General features: G+C 43.9%; 1 protein-coding gene across 6 annotated transcripts in view; it reads right to left on the bottom strand.

The window, feature by feature from the left end:
- The window catches only part of MYO5B (myosin VB), a 361242-nt gene that overhangs the window by 100695 nt on the left and 243461 nt on the right, over nt 1–17086 (bottom strand). The window lies entirely within an intron of this gene.

The following is a 17086-nucleotide window of genomic DNA, read 5'->3' as shown; positions in this document are numbered from 1 at the left end:
CTCCCCCCAATTTAAAGTTAGAGATTTACTACATTAATAATTCTGAAGGGAAGCCTCTTTTAATATCTTTAGAGATGGCTTCAGAAGTGAAAAAGCATCTTGCTTTGTTGAAAACACAACATGGAGTCACTGTAACCACCACTCAAATTATCAAGAAAGATGGTACCTCTTCTGATGGGAAGGTGCTCCCCACCACCCGTCATCCTTGAGCATCACTGCACACGCCCCTTCCTCAGCTATGGGTCACCAACTGACTTGCCCTTTTCATTAGTTTAGGTTGTATATTTGGATCAGGCAGGGTTGAAGGTGACCCTTGCACTAGACCATTTAAAAAGGGCTTTGTTTAGTAAATTAATAAAACCTGTACCATACGAAAAATGCTTACACACTTGAGAACAAATTTCTCACATACTTTGTAAGCAGATTTTTCTCAATATCCAACTTGGCGTAACTAGTATTGAATATCCAGTGCTAAGTGCCACAGGATTTTTAAGAAAACTCCTTCTTGAAGGAGGCTATTAATTGTGTTGGGCAGACAAAATAAAATATATTTAATTCAGCATTTAAAAATATATTGTTTTATATTTGTCTCCAAGCATCCTGTGTTTAGAAACACCAGGTATGGGGGGAAGCGAGAGGGCAGCCTGGCGGAGCTGTCAGGAGGCGAGGCTGGAGAACAGGAACACAATGGACCCAGCACTGGTGGAACTGGGGAAGACAGAACTGAAAGCGTAGGGCTATGATGAGAAGCCCCACCTGGTCAACGCTTGTATTTGCCGGTATCAAAATCGTCTTGTCTTGACAATGAAATTGGACTTCTGTCAGCAGACTCCATAATTCCACATAGTCTCTAATTCAGACTTGCATAAATCAATGAGTAAGGGAGGCCAGGAATCAAGGTCATAGGTATACATATTTCCTGACAAGGGTCAGTCTCTGTTCTCACCCCCACCCTTGACTAAAAATAAGGGCCAGCAGGAATTCACAACCATTAAGAATCTCAGATAATAATCAAAGCAAATGCCCAAAGAACTTATTGCCAGGCAGTTTTCTATACATTTTCGATGTATTAACTCATTCAATCCTCGCAATAATCCTATGAGCTAGGTACTATGGCTATATACATTTTACAGATGAAGAGACTGAGACAGAGAGGTTAGGTAACTGGCCCAAGGTCACACAGCTGGGAAATAGCAGAACTGGGGTTCAAACCAGGACAGGCTCTAGAGTATGTGCTCCTCACTATGATGCTTTCCTGCCTGACGAGAGAGTTTTAAACGTAACCACAAAGGCAGGGTTAGGCAGAAGGTAGTTACTTCCAAAAATCTTTCCAAAAGTAGATTTAGAACAGGCGTAGGAGATAGAAAGCAAATTTTGTATTTTGATAAAATCTACGATAGACTGTGGTTATCAGTAGCTCTGGAATATGCAGCGAATCAAATCCTTTAAAAAAGAATCTGCCAGCAGCTTCATGCAAGCTTCCTTCCTCTCCTCTCCAAAGGCTCCTGGACCAGCAGCCTGGACCCCAGCTCTGTCCTCATCTAGGTGGGTACTGTCCCTCAGAGGGCTAGTCCCTCTGATCTGCTCTGTTGGCCACTGGTCACAGCAAAAAGTGAAGGCCCCATCTATATGAAATGTCCGGGACAGGCAAATCTCCAGAGATAGGAAGTAGATTAGTGGTTGCCTAGGGCTGTGGGGGAATGGAGAGTGACTGCTAAGGGGTTTCTTTAAGGGACGATGAAAATGTTCTAAAACTGATTGTGGTGGTGATGGCTGCATGACTCCGAATATACTAAAAAAACACTGAATTGTGTATTTTAAATAGGTGAATTGTAATGGTTCATTAATTCTATCTTAATAAAGCTGTTAAAAGTACATTAAACCTGACTTTACTCTTTGTTATTGAAATAAAACAGAGAAAACATGGGGGCGGTGGGGGGAGGGGAATGAAAGTCCTCCGACTTACTAAGCCCCTCAACAGCTTGGGGTATAAACCCTGTGGCCCAGGACAACTTTTCACCAAGGTGCTCTTGGAACCTTGTCGGAAACTGTACTGTCTCTTGAAGATGTCTGGCTGCCATCACTGGCCTGGGACATCTCCAGGGACCAAAGCCTGCCCCAGCCCAACAGCTGACAAGAGCTGACTGATAAGGACCCCAAAGCTAGTGATTCCATCTCTGCTCCTTGTCCCGTCTCTCTGGGCCACTGCCACCCCGACCGCCTCCCCGGTCACTATCTCACTCCTTCCCATACCTCCGTGGGCTCCCTGATGCCCTCTCAGATGACCCTGCCCCCATCAAACCCGAATCCTCCTGCGATAGCTGGGCCTCCAGGACGCTGCTGTCCTAACAGCTCTAGGCGGAGGTGGCTCCTTCCTCCCCACCTGGCAGCCATCTCCTCCAAGGCCACTTCCGGGCCTTTACTTTTCCACCCTCACAAAACACCCTCTTCGCGTGCTCAGCGAAACACTAATTCTAGACCAACTCAACCACCCATCCTGTCCTTTCCCACACCTGGGTGGCTGGCTAAGATCACACATCAACTCCTCTTCCCTTAATCGACTCCTGCTGATAATTTGATATAATTTAGTATTACTGCCAGAAAATAAAATCAGATTTCACTGTGAGCGTCACTGCTATGGATTAAGACACTGTGCCCAGATTGAAGGGGAGAGTTGACCCCGACAACTCCTACATCTCACTTTATGGTCTCTGACCTCAGTAAACACACCTCCGCACTCGGTACTGCTCGTCCCTATTTGTAGGACACCCTGTCCCCTCCTCCTCTGTTCTCTTCAACTTCTAACCCTGCTGCATCTTAGCAGATGCCTCGTTTCCTCCCTCGTAGGGAAGCCAGCTGTCAAGCAGGAAACTTCAAATTCCTGCTCTACATCCAGAAACTCAGCTGCGTCCACAGCCCTTCGACCCCTCGGGCCCTTCTCACGGGAGGGAATGTTTCTTCCCCTAGCCGGCATCCTGCACACGCACCCCTGCCTCCTGGAGACCTGGATCCACCCATCTTCCCTCTCCCGGAAGCCTCTCCCGCCTCTCCTCTCTCTCACCTCCTCCTTTTCACAGCTAAGCCTCCAGAAAGGAATTCAGACTTGCCATCTCCACTGCCTCACCTCCTATTCTCTCCTCAAGTTACTGAAATCAGGCTTCTGCCCAGACAACTTCCTTGAACCTGCTCTAACCAGCAACTCGCTGTCAGATGCAGGGCCTCCGAGGCCCTCACCACTGCTGCCCTCCCTCCTCAGCCCCTGCGCTCCTCGCCTCGAGCCCTCAGCATCTCCTCCCGGCTGGACAAGCGCAACGCTGCCAGTGCGCTGCTGACTCCAGTCTCTCTCCAACTTACGTTGCACACAGTTGCCAGGGAGACCTGTCGAAAAGCGAGTCACATCTGATCGCACCTCTCCCTGGCTTCACACCGTTCCACCCCCCAGAGCCTCCAGAGTCAAGTCCAAACGCCTTCGTCGGGCAGGCAAGGCCGAGCCTCCTATTCTTGGACGGTTCCTGCTCCCACCCTCGCCTGCCACCACCATGGGCTCTCTCCAGACAGATAGGACCATTTCATATTCTGTGAACGTGACATTCCCTTTGCCCAGAGACCCTCTCCCCTCATGTGACCCCTGCTTACACAGCTGCTGTGGGCACGCTTTCCCCCTGAAACTTTCTTCTCAGTGTTTCCATTTCCCTGTCATCCGGGGAGATGATCTCAGTGCTTGCTCGACCCCCCTCAGAGGTGTGTTGAAGGGAACATGGGGTTCGCAGAGTGGATGAATGCGGGAAAGCCACTTCCCCCGCCTCCACCACAGGCTTCAAAGCTGCTCACAAGCCTTAGCCTCTGGGGCGACGTCTTAGGAAACCACAAGCCCTTGGTCTTGAGTCACAGTAAACTCTCATGAGAGCAGCCTTGCCCAGGTCAGGAGACAGAAGGGTATTCACCTCCCCGTCTGCAGCCTGCTTTCCTTCCACTGCCTCAACGGTAATATATTAATTAGGAAGGTCCATCCTTGTCGGCTCCGCAGGCTGGGTTCCATGAAACAGAGAATCCTAGTCAACAGGGCAGAGCTTGCCTCTCCGACCCAGGCCTTCCTCTGTGGGTCCCTAACACCGTCTCCCCAACCTGAGATGGTGTCTGTATCTTCATTCACAAGAATTGCTTCCAGGGGTCAAAGTATCATTTTCACAAAATTCCTGCTAAAATCCAAGTATGTGATTTATGAGAAAACATGCACTGACATCTCAAATCCTATCAGCCCTAACCAGTTTGTTCCTCCAAGAGGGAGGGACTGATGACCGAGACATGGGGAGGGCAGGGAACTCGGGGTCTGAATTCGGCGTAGACACGCTTACGTCCACAACATCCACAGCAGCCTTAGCGCTGGGGGAGGAGAGTTTTGTTACGATCAGCCTGGAAACTATCATTTTCCACAAGCAAACACCCTCTCACCTGGCCGTGGTTACTGAGGAGCAGCTGTAGTTTGCGGCTCAGTCTGGGTCTGACGATAAATTCATGACTGTAGGGAAGCTCTTCCACCTGGAGGAATCTGGAGCACTCTGCTGTCCTGGTCCCCACGCCTCCTCTGCAGCTTCTGGCACCCATCACAGGCTGAGGAGACCCACCCTGCGTGCTGCCCCTTTCAGTCCATGGCTACCCCGTCTCCACGTTTCTCATTTAAATCTCAGCCCACTGGTCCCACCTGCCACTAGGTGTCTTCTCCAGGAGAAGTGATTTTCCCGATGGTTGCTTTTTACTTCATTTGGCTTCGTGGCCTGTCGCATGGGGGTTGCAGAACCCACTTCTTCACAGCACCATCTCCTGATTCTTTCTCACCCTGCAGAGTGTATCTGAGGCAGCTCCACATCCAACAGGATGGCTCCCGAGAAACGCAAGCTGCCCAGGTGCGACCAATTCCATGGGAATCCCTAACCTGCTTAGGTCAGAGCCATGGGTGCTGCTAGAAGGGTGCAGCAGGCTGCCCTATTTTTTAAAGTCAGATTTACAGTATGATTTCCATACAGCAAAATGCACCCTTTTTAAGTGTAAAGTTCCATGACTTGACAAAAGTAATAACTGTTTGTTAAAAATCCATCTGTTACTAGAAGCTGAATCAGATTATGTTGAATGACCCTGAATTCCCAGAGCGGTTAAACCTGGCGGAAGATGGTGCCCACACTGTCGGGTTTTGTATTATCCCTTAATTTGGTGTTCAGCTTGCCTCCCCTGCTATACTTGTGACTGGCGGCCAGTGAGTTTGAAAGTGTCACGTTCACAGTACTACCCCCAATCCAACGGGACACTCCTAGTCCCCACCAGCTTGACCAGCAGGAAACCCAGGCATGGGGAAGCAAGGACCTAACAGAAATGCCGGGGCTGCGTGCAGCTCAGCACCCTTTCTGACTTGGTGTGCCCTGCCCTTGAGGTCACTCTGCTGTCACTCCGCTGCCCCCGCTGGGCTCTGGTCCCTGCCCACAGCCCTCTGCGGGCCCCCCGCCCTCACTCAGGCCAAGCTCTTCCCCGGCACCATCCTGTCCCCCCTCTTCACCCTTTGCTGGCTGGCAGGGAGATGCCCGCCTCCACTCCTGAGGGTCTTCCCCTCAAGACCAGACATACAGTAGGTGCATAATACACTCTGGGTGTCTGGCAGGAGTTTGAGTTGGATACAGTTTTCAACTTAAATCACCTAATTTTACAAACCCAAACAGAAGGCACCACAGAGCATAAGGCAGAGACCATCCCTATAAACACAGCCGGATTTTACTTCCCCTTAGCTTCTTGAAAGTAATACAGGCAGCGTGCATTCGGTAGGAAGACTGAACAGGAAGGTCTGGGGACCCCTACTGCCCCGGAAATACCCAAGGCTGCAAAGTCTAGGGATTTGGGGAAGTTACTTTCAAAACTGCTGAATATTTGCACCTTAGTCCTCCCTGCAACCACTGCCTACTTTTTGGCTGCACTTCTAAGCACTCCTCCACCACTCCCGGAACCACCTGCTGCCCAGCCCAGCGCTGCTCTGAGTGCCCCCCACTCCCTCGTCCAGAGGCTTGGGTCCCACTCTCTGGACAGCAGTCTGAGGCCTCTCACTGTGCACTGGGACCCGTGTTCTCACTGCTGTGACTTGACATTCCTGGGACATGTTCCCTAGGGTAGTGGAACCTCTGAGAACCTCAAACTGTGAGCCAAAACAAACCCACAAGCAGCCCTGGATTGCCTGCCAAAGGCAGGATAAATCAGGGAAAACTGATTAGACAGCTGCTGAATTCACAGACTCAATCACCCTGAGGCACTGGGCTGTTCCTATGAGAGGTGTGTATAAGGTGAAAGGGGAGGCCAGGCCCCTGGGGCTGTGGTTTTGGTGTAGTCAGCGCTTCAGCACAGAGCCAGGTAGAGCAGTGCAGAACAAGCCGCCTGCCTCAGAGCCCTGTATGACCTTGGACTTCACAACTGGGTAGGGGCATGAAGAGCTGGAGCCCTCCTGGAGCCAGGGCCTGGGGGGCTGCGCTGGCTCAGCAGGCCAGAACGGGACCGAGGACATGGGTTGGGGGTGTGGAGCTGGAGAAGGTTACGGAGAGGATCACAGAAGATCACACGGGGGAGGGGAGCATGTCCCCCTGAGTGTCAGAAGGGGGTTACTGGATGTGGACACTGAGCCAAGAATATGAGTGAGTGGTGAACACCAGGAGGGGAGACTGGAGGGCCTGGGCTGTGACTTCTGTCATTAAGCCAGTGCCACTCAAGGCAGGGACAACTTCTTATCACCTTTACCACAACCTCACAGGCGGAGCAAGCCAAGGCTCACCTCTGCCACACTGAGGAATTACCTGTTCCCGAATCTGACTCCAGATGAAGTTCCCAGCTTTGAAAATGTGCTGAAAAGCACCAGATAAAAATGTGGCGGGGAGGACCTTCAAGACGGCGGAGAAGTAAGACGTGGAGATGAGCTTCCTCCCTACAAATACATCAGAACTAAATCTACATGTGGAACGACTCCTACAGAACACCTACTGAATGCTGGCAGGGGAACTCAGATTTCCAAAAAGGCAAGAAAATCCCCATGTAACTGGGTAGGGCAAAAGAAAACAGGAAAAAAAAAAAAAAAGAGACAAAGGAATCTGGACAGGACCTGCCCTTCTGGGAGGGAGCTGGGAAGGAGGAAAAGTTCCCACACACTAGGAAGCCCCCTCACTGGTAGGGCTGGGGGAAGCTTTGGAGCCACGGAGGAGAGTGCAGCAACAGGGGTGTGGAGGGCAGGGTGGAGAGATTCCTGCACAGAGGATCGGTGCCGACCAGCACTCACCAGCCCGAGAGGCTTGTCTGCTCACCCGCTGGGGCGGGCAGGGGCTGGGAGCCGAGGCTCCAGCTTCGGAGGTCGGATCGCAGGGAGAGGACCGGGGTTGGCTGCGTGATCACAGCCTGAAGGGCCTAGTGCACCACAGCTAGCCGGGAGGGAGTCCGGGAAAAAACTTGGGCCTGCTGGACAGCAAGAATCCACTGTGGCGGGCTGCGGGAGAAGCGGGGCGGGCCCACCATAGGAGCTTCCTGCTCCGCATGCTCACAGACAGCCTGGCAATGCCTACACGAGTGTGAGCGTGAGCTGCAGCTCTCATCTCGGAATCCAGAGGCTGCTGCCACTGCCACCAAGGGTCCTGTGTGCAAGGCAGGTCACTGCCCACACCCTCCCGGCAGCCTGTACAGCCTGCCACTGCCAAGGGTCCCGCAATGTGGGACTAACTTCCCTGTGAGAAGGCAAAGTGCGCCTCAGGCTCTTGCAAATTCATGCCAGCCTCTGCTGCCGCAGGCACACCTGCACATTCCAATTGTGACTGCTGTATCCCTCCCTCCCCCCGGCCTGAGTGAGCAAGTGAGCCTTAATCAGCCTCTGCTTTCACCCCCTCTTGCCTGGGAGGGGAACAGACACCTGAGGGCAGCTCAAACGCAGAGGCAGGGCCAAAGCCAAAGCTGAACCCCAGGGGCTCTGCAACCAGAGAAGAGAAAGGGAAATCTCTCTGTGCAGCTGCAGGAGCAGGGGGTTAAATCCCTGCAATTGGCTTGTTGAACCCCACATGCATGGAATACCTGAATAGACAACGAGTGTTCCCACAATTGAGGCTGTGAAATTTGGGGACAAGTACACGCAGGAGGAAGGCCAGATCAGAGGCTCAGCTGGCCCAACAAGGCCCACAGCAGGTCCAGAGACCTACCGAGAAGTATTAGAAGACTTCATGGATGGGCAGGGATTGGTTGTGGCTCACTGGGAGAACACGGACACTGACAGCTGAGGCCCCAGGAAAACATCACTATTTTTTGTTTGTTTGTTTTGTTTTGTTCTTTTTTTATGATTATTCTTTTAATTTTAATTTTTTATTTACTTTTTATTTTCTTTCTTATGCTTTTACTTTTAATATATTTTTAAGTTTATTCATTATTTTTTTCTTCTTTCTACTGTACTTTTTTGTTATATTGTGTTTTTTTCCTTGTGTTTGTTTTTTTCTTTGTTTTGCTTTGTTTTCATTTTATTTTAAACTATATTATCTATTTTTACTTTACTACTTTGTTGTTTTGTATTTTTCCTTTTGTTTTCATCTCTCTTTTGTCTTTACATTTTTTTTATCATTTTTGTGTGTTTGCTTTATGCTTTCATTGCCTTTTTTTAGTTTGCTATCTGCATTTGATTTGTTCCTTGTTCTGTGTATTTATTAGTTTACTTTTTAGTGTTTGTTTGAGTTTTTGAGCTTGTTTATTAGTTTGGTTGCTCTCCTCTTCTTCATTCTCTTTTTTTCTTTTCTTTTCTTTTTGTGAGTGCTTGTGTGTATGTTTCTTTGTGTGATTTTGTCTGTTTAGTTTTGCTTTTACCATTTGTCTTGGGGTTTTGTCTCTTTGTTTGTCTGTTTGTTTCTTCTTCCTTTTCTTCCATGCCGTGTGGCTTGCAGGGTCTTGGTGCTCCAGCTGGGGGACAGGCCTGAGCCTCTGAGGTGGGAGAGCTGAGTCCAGGACGTTGGACCACCAGAGAACTCCTGGGCCCATGTAATATTAGTCAGTGAGAGCTCTCCCAGAGGTCTCCATCCCAACACTATAACCCGGCTCCACCTAAGGGCCAGCAAGCTCCAGTGCTGGACGCCTCATGCAAACAACTAGCAAGACAGGAACACAACCCCACCCATTAGCAGTCAGGATGCCTAAAGTCACACTAAGCTCACAGACATCCCAAAACACACCACCGAACGCAGCCCTGCCCATCAGAGGGACAAGATCCAGCCCCACCCACCAGAACACAGGCACCAGTCCCCTCCACCAGGAAGCCTACACAAGCCACTGGACCAACCTCACCCACTGGGTGAGAGAAGTAAGAGGAACTATGATCCTGCAGCCTGCTTTCTGACCTCAAACACAGTAAGTTAAATAAAATGAGAAGACAGAGAAATATGCAGCAGATGAAGAAGCAAGGTAAAATCCCACAAGACCAAACAAATGAAGAGCAGATAGGCAGTCTACCTGAAAAAGAATTCAGAGTAATGATAGTAAAGATGATCCAAAATCTCAGAAACAGAATGGAGAAAATACAACAAACGTTTAACAAGGACCTAAAAGAACTAAAGAGCAAACAAACAGTGATAAACAGCACAATAAATGAAATTTAAAATTCTCTAGAATGAATCAATAGCAGAATAACTGAGGCAGAAGAATGGATAAGTGACCTGGAAGATAAAATAGTGGAAATAAATACCACAGAGCAGAATAAAGAAAAAAGAATGAAAAGAATTGAGGACAGTCTCAGAGACCTCTGGGACAACATTAAACACACCAACATTCGAATTATAGGGGTCCCAGAAGAAGAAGAGAAAAAAAAAGGGTCTGAGAAAATATTTGAAGAGATTATAGCTGAAAACTTCCCTAATATGGGAAAGGAAATAGTCAATCAAGTCTGGAGAATGCAGAGAGTCTCATATAGGATAAACCCAAGGAGAAACACACCGAGACACATACTAATGAAACTATCAAAAATTAAATACAAAAAAATATTAAAAGCAGCAAGGGAAAAACAACAAATAACATACAAGGGAATCCCCATAAGGTTAACAGCTGATCTTTCAGCAGAAACTCTGCAGGCCAGAAGGGAATGGCAGGATATATTTAAAATGATGAAAGGGAAAAACCTACAACCAAGATTACTCTACCCAGCAAGGATCTCATTCAGATTCAATGGAGAAATCAAAAGCTTTACAGACAAGCAAAAGCTACGTGAATTCAGTACCACCAAACCAGCTCTACAACAGATGCTAAAGGAAATTCTCTAAGCGGGAAACACAAGAGAAGAAAAGGACCTACAAAAACAAACCCAAAACAATTAAGAAAATGGTAATAGGAACATACATATTGAAAATTACCTTAAATGTGAATGGATTAAATGCTCCAACCAAAAGACATAGACTGGCTGAATGGATACACAAACAAGACCCATATATATGCTGTCTACAAGAAACTCACTTCAGACTTAGGGACACATAAAGACTGAAAGTGAGGGGATGGAAAAAGATATTCCATCCAAATGGAAATCAAAAGAAAGCTGGAGTAGCAATGCTCATATCAGACAAAATACACTTTAAAATAAAGACTACTACACGAGACAAGGAAGGACACTATATAATGATCAAGGGATCAATCCAAGAAGACATAACAACTATAAATATTTATGCACCCAACAGAGGAGCACCTCTATACATAAGGCAAATGCTATCAGCCATAAAAGCGGAAATCAACAGTAACACAATAATAGTGGGAGACTTTAAGACCCCACTTACACCAACAGACAGATCATCCAAACAGAAAATAAATAAGGAAACACAAGCTTTAAATGACACATTAGACCAGATGGACTTAATTGATATTTACAGGACATTCCATCCAACAACAACAGAATACACTTTCTTCTCAAGTGCACACGGAACATTCTCCAGGATAGATCATATCTTGGGTCACATATCAAGCCTCCATAAATTTAAGAAAATTGAAGTTGTATAAGCATCTTTTCTGACCACAATGCTATGAGACTAGATATCAATTACAGGAAAAAAAAACTGTAAAAAATACAAACACATTGAGGCTAAACAACACACTACTAAATAACCAAGAGATCACTGAGAAATTAAAGAGGAAATCAAAAAATACCCAGAAACAAATGACAATGAAAACATGACAACCCAAAACCTATGGGATGCAGCAAAAGCAGTCTAAGAGGGAAGTTTAGAGCAACCCAATCCTACCTCAAGAAACAAGAAAAACCTCAAATAACCTAACCTTACACCTAAAGCAATTAGAGAAAGAAGAACAAAAAAACCCCAAAGCTAGCAGAAGGAAAGAAATCATAAAGATCAGATTGGAAATAAATGAAAAAGAAATGAAGGAAACTATAGCAAAGATCAATGAAACTAACAGCTGGTTCTTTGAGAAGATAAACAAAATTGATAAACCACTGGCCAGAATCATCAGGAAAAAAAAGGGAGAAGACTCAAATCAACAGAATTAGAAATGAAAAAGTAGAACTAACAAGTGACACAGCATAAATACAAAGGATCATGAGAAACTGCTACAAGCAGCTATATGCCAGTAGAATGGACAACCTGGAAGAGATAGACAGATTCTTAGAAAAGTACAACCTTCCAAGACTGAACCGGGAAGAAACAGAAAATATGAACAGATCAATCACAAACACTGAAGTTGAAACTGTGATTAAAAATCTTCCAACAAACAAAAGCCCAGGGCCAGATGGCTTCACAGGCAAATTGTATCAAGCATTTATAGAAGAGCTAACAACTATCCTTCTCAAACTCTTCCAAAATACAGCAGAGGGAGGAACACTCCCAAACTCATTGCACGAGGCCACCACCACCGATACCAAAACCAGACAAAGATGTCATAAAAAAAGAAAATTACAGGCCAATAACACTGATGAACATAGATACAAAAATCCGCAACAAAATACTAGCAAGCAGAATCTAACAGCACATTAAAAGGATCATACACCATGATCAAATGGGGTTTATTCAAGGAATGCAAGGATCCTTCAATATATGCAAAGCAATCAATGGGGTACACCATATTAACAAACTGAAGGATAAAAACCATATGATAATCTCAATAGATGCAGAAACAGCTTTCGACAAAATTCAACACCCATTTATGATAAAAACTCTGCAGAAAGTGCGCATAGAGGGAACCTACCTCAACATAATAAAGAACACATATGACAAACCCACAGCCAACATCTTTTTTTTTTTAAGTTTTAAATTTTATTTATTTTTTTATACAGCAGGTTCTTATTAGTCATCAATTTTATACACATCAGTGTATACATGTCAATCCCAATGGCCCAATTCAGTACACCACCATCCCCACTCCCCCACAGCTTTCCCCCCTTAGTGTCCATACGTTTGTTCTCTACATCTGTGTCTCAACTTCTGCCCTGCAACCCGGTTCATCTGTACCATTTTTCTAGGTTCCACATACATGCGTTAATATACGATATTTGTTTTTCTGTTTCTGACTTACTTCACTCTGTATGACAGTCTCTAGATCCATCCACGTCTCTAAAAGTGACTCAATTTTGTTCCTTTTTATCGCTGAGTAATATTCCACTGTATATATGTACCACAACTTCTCTATCCATTCGTCTGTTGATGGGCATTTAGGTTGCTTCCATGACCTGGCTATTGTAAAGAGTGCTGCAATGAACATTGGGGTGCATGTGTCTTTTTGAATTATGGTTTTCTCTGGGTATATGCCCAATAGTGCGATTGCTGGATCATATGGTAATTCTATTTTTAGTTTTTTAAGGAACCTCCATACTGTTCTCCATAGTGGCTGTATCAATTCACATCCCCAATAACAGTGCAGGAGGGTTCCCTTTTCTCCACAGCCTCTCCAGTATTTCCTGTTTGTAGATTTTCTGATGATGCCCATTCTAACTGGTGTGAGATGATACCTCATTGTAGTTTTTATTTGCATTTCTCTAATAATTAGTGATGTTGATCAGCTTTTCATGTGTTTTTTGGCCATCTGTATGTCTTCTTTGGAGAAATGTCTATTTAGGTCTTCTGCCCATTTTTGAATTGGGTTGTTTGTTTCTTTAATAATGAGCTGCATGAGCTGTTTAAATATTTTAGGAGATTAAACCTTTGTCCGTTGATTCGTTTGCAAATATTTTCTCCCATTCTGAGGGTTGTCTTTTCGTCTTGTTTATGGTTTCCTTCACTGTGCAAAAATTTTAAGTTTCATTAGGTCCCATTTGTTTATTTTTGTTTTTATTTCCATTACTCTAGGAGGCGGATCAAAAAAGATCTTGCTGTGATTTATGTCAAAGAGTGTTCTTCCTATGTTTTCCTCTAAGAGTTTTAGAGTGTCTGATCTTACATTTAGGTCTCGAATCCATTTTGAGTTTATTTTTGTGTATGGTGTTAGGGAGTGTTCTAATTTCATTCTTTTACATGTAGCTGTCCAGTTTTCCCAGCACCACTTATTGAAGAGACTGTCTTTTCTCCATTGTATAACCTTGCCTCCTTTGTCATAGATTAGTTGACCATAGGTGTGTGGGTTCATCTCTGGGCTTTCTATCCTGTTCCATTGATCTATGTTTCTGTTTTTGTGCCAGTACCATATTGTCTTGATTACTGTAGCTTTGTAGTATAGTCTGAAGTCAGGGAGTCTGATTCCTCCAGCTCCATTTTTTTCCCTCAAGACTGCTTTGGCTATTTGGGGTCTTTTGTGTCTCCATACAAATTTTAAGATTTTTTGTTCTAGTTCCGTAAAAAATGCCATTGGTAATTTGATAGGGATTGCATTGAATCTGTAGATTGCTTTGGGTAGTATAGTCATTTTCACAATATTGATTCTTCCAATCCAAGAACATGGTATATCTCTCCATCTGTTGGTATCATCTTTAATTTCTTTCAACAGCGTCTTATATTTTTCTGCATACAGGTCTTTTGTCTCCCTTGGTAGGTTTATTCCTACGTATTTTATTCTTTTTGCTGCAATGGTAAATGGGAGTGTTTCCTTAATTTCTCTTCCAGATTTTTCATCATTAGTGTATAGGAATGCAAGAGATTTCTGTGGATTAATTCTGTATCCTGCCACTTTACCAAATTCATTGATCAGCTCTAGTAGTTTTCTGGTGGCAGTTTTAGGATTCTCTATATATAGTATCATGTCATCTGCAAACAGTGACAGTTTTACTTCTTCTTTTCCAATTTGTATTCCTTTTATTTCTTTTTCTTTTCTGATTGCCATGGCTAGGACTTCCAAAACTATGTTGAATAATGGTGGTGAGAGTGGACATCCTTGTCTTGTTCCTGATCTTAGAGGAAATGCTTTCAGTTCTTCACCATTGAGAATGATGTTTGCTGTGGGTTTGTCATATATGGCCTTTATTATGTTGAGGTAGGTTCCCTCTATGCCCACTTTCTGGAGAGTTATTATCATAAATGGGTGTTGAATTTTGTCAAAAGCTTTTTCTGCATCTATTGAGATGATCATGTGGTTTTTATTCTTCAATCTGTTAATATGGTGTATCACATTGATTGATTTTCATGTATTGAAGAATCCTTGCATCCCTGGGATAAATCCCACTTGATCATGGTGTATGATCCTTTTAATCTGTTTCTGGATTCTGTTTGCTAGTATTTTGTTGAAGATTTTTGCATCTATATTCATCAGTGATATTGGTCTGTAATTTTCTTTTTTTGTAGTATGTTTGTCTGGTTTTGGTATCAGGGTGATGGTGGCCTCATACAATGAGTTTGGGAGTGTTCCTTCCTCTGCAATTTTTTGGAAGAGTTTGAGAAGGATGGGTGTTAGCTCTTCTCTAAATGTTTGGTAGAATTCACCTGTGAAGCCATCTAGTCCTGGACTTTTGTTTGTTGGAAGATTTTTAATCACAGTTTCAATTTCATTACTTGTGATTGGTCTGTTCATATTTTCTATTTCTTCCTGGTTCAGTCTTGGAAGGTTATACCTTTCTAAGAATTCGTCCATTTCTTCCAGCTTGTCCAGTTTATTGGCATAAAGTAGCCTGTAGTAGTCTCTTAGGATGCTTTGTATTTCTGCAGTGTCTGTTGTAACTTCTCCTTTTACATTTCTAATTTTATTGATTTGAGTCCTCTCCCTCTTTTTCTTGATGAGTCTGGCTAATAAATTTTGTTTATCTTCTCAAAGAACCAGCTTTTAGTTTTATTGATCTTCGCTATTGTTTTCTTTGTTTCTATTTCATTTATTTCTGCTCTGATCTTTATGATTTCTTTCCTTCTGCTAACTTTGGGTTTTGTTTGTTCTTCTTTCTCTAGTTCCTTTAGGTGTAAGGTTAGATTGTTTATTTGAGATTTTTCTTGTTTCTCGAGTTAGCCTTGTATAGCTATAAACTTCCCTCTTAGATCTGCTTTTGCTGCATCTCATAGGTTTTGGATCGTCGTGTTTTCATTGTCATTTGTCTCTAGGTATTTTTTGATTTCCTCTTTGATTTCTTCAGTGATCTCTTGGTTATTTAGTAACGTATTGTTTCGCCTCCACGTGTTTGTCTTTTTTACATTTTTTTCCCTGTAATTCATTTCTAATCTCATAGCATTTTGGTCAGAAAAGATGCTTGATATGATTTCAATTTTCTTAAATTTACTGAGGCTTGATTTGTGACCCAAGATGTGATCTATCCTGGAGAACATTCCATGCGCACTTGAGAAGAAAGTGTAATCTGCTCTTTTTGGATGGAATGTCCTATAAATATCAATTAAATCTATCTGGTCTATTGTGTCATTTAAAGCTTCTATTTCCTTACTTATTTTCATTTTGGATGATTTGTCCATTGGTGTAAGTGAGGTGTTAAAGTCCCCCACTATCACTGTGTTACTGTTGATTTCATCTTTTATAGTTGTTAGCAGTTACCTTATGTATTGAGGTGTTCCTATGTTGGGTGCATATATATTTATAATTGCTATATCTTCTTCTTGGATTGATCCCTTGATCATTATGTAGTGTCCTTCCTTGTCTCTTGTAACATTCTTTATTTTAAAGTCTATTTTATCTGATATGAGTATTGCTACTCCAGCTTTCTTTTGATTTCCATTTGCATGGAATATCTTTTTCCATCCCCTCACTTTCAGTCTGTATGTGTCCGTAGGTCTGAAGTCGGTCTCTTGTAGACAGCATATATACGGGTCTTGTTTTTGTATCCATTCAGCAAGCCTGTGTCTTTTCGTTGGAGCATTTAATCCATTCACATTTAAGGTAACTATCGATATGTATGTTTCTATGACCATTTTCTTAATTGTTTTGGGTTTATTTTTGTAGGTCCTTTTCTCCTCTTGTGTTTCCCACTTAGAGAAGTTCCTTTAGCATTTGTTGTAGAGCTGATTTGGTGGTGCTGAATTTTTTTAGCTTTTGCTTGTCTGTAAAGCTTTTGATTTCTCCATTGAATCTGAATGAGATCCTTGCCAGGTAGAGTAATGTTGGTTGTTGTTTCTTCCCTTTCATCACTTTAAGTATGTCATGCCACTCCCTTCTGCCTTGGAGAGTTTCTGCTGAGAAATCAGCTGTTAACCTTATGGGAGTTCCCTTGTATGTTATCTGTCGTTTTTCCCTTGCTGCTTTCAATAATTTTTCTTTGTCTTTAATTTTTGCCAATTTGATTACTATGTGTCTCGGCGTGTTTCTGCTTGGGTTTATCCTGTATGGGACTCTCTGAGCTTCCTGGACTTGGGTGGCTATTTCCTTTCCCATGTTAGGGAAGTTTTTGACTATAATCTCTTCAAATATTTTCTCTGGTTCTTTCTCTCTCTCTTCTCCTTCTGGGTCCCGTATAATGCGAATGTTGTCGTGTTTAATGTTGTCCCAGAGGTCTCTTAGGCTGTTTTCATTTCTTTTCATTCTTTTTTCTTTATTCTGTCCTGCAGCAGTGAATTCTACCATTCTGTCTTCCAGGTCACTTATCCGTTTTTCTGCCTCAGTTATTCTGCTATTGATTCCTTCTAGTGTATTTTCCATTTCAGTTATTGTATTGTTCATCTCTGTTTGTTTGTTCTTTAATTCTTCTAGGTCTTTG

The sequence above is a fragment of the Balaenoptera physalus genome, assembly GCF_965194825.1.
Source record: "Balaenoptera physalus genome assembly, chromosome: 12".
In the NCBI taxonomy this organism is placed as follows: Eukaryota; Metazoa; Chordata; class Mammalia; order Artiodactyla; family Balaenopteridae; genus Balaenoptera; species Balaenoptera physalus.
Note: the sequence above shows the minus strand (reverse complement) of the source record. Positions and strands in the feature narration are given on the sequence as shown.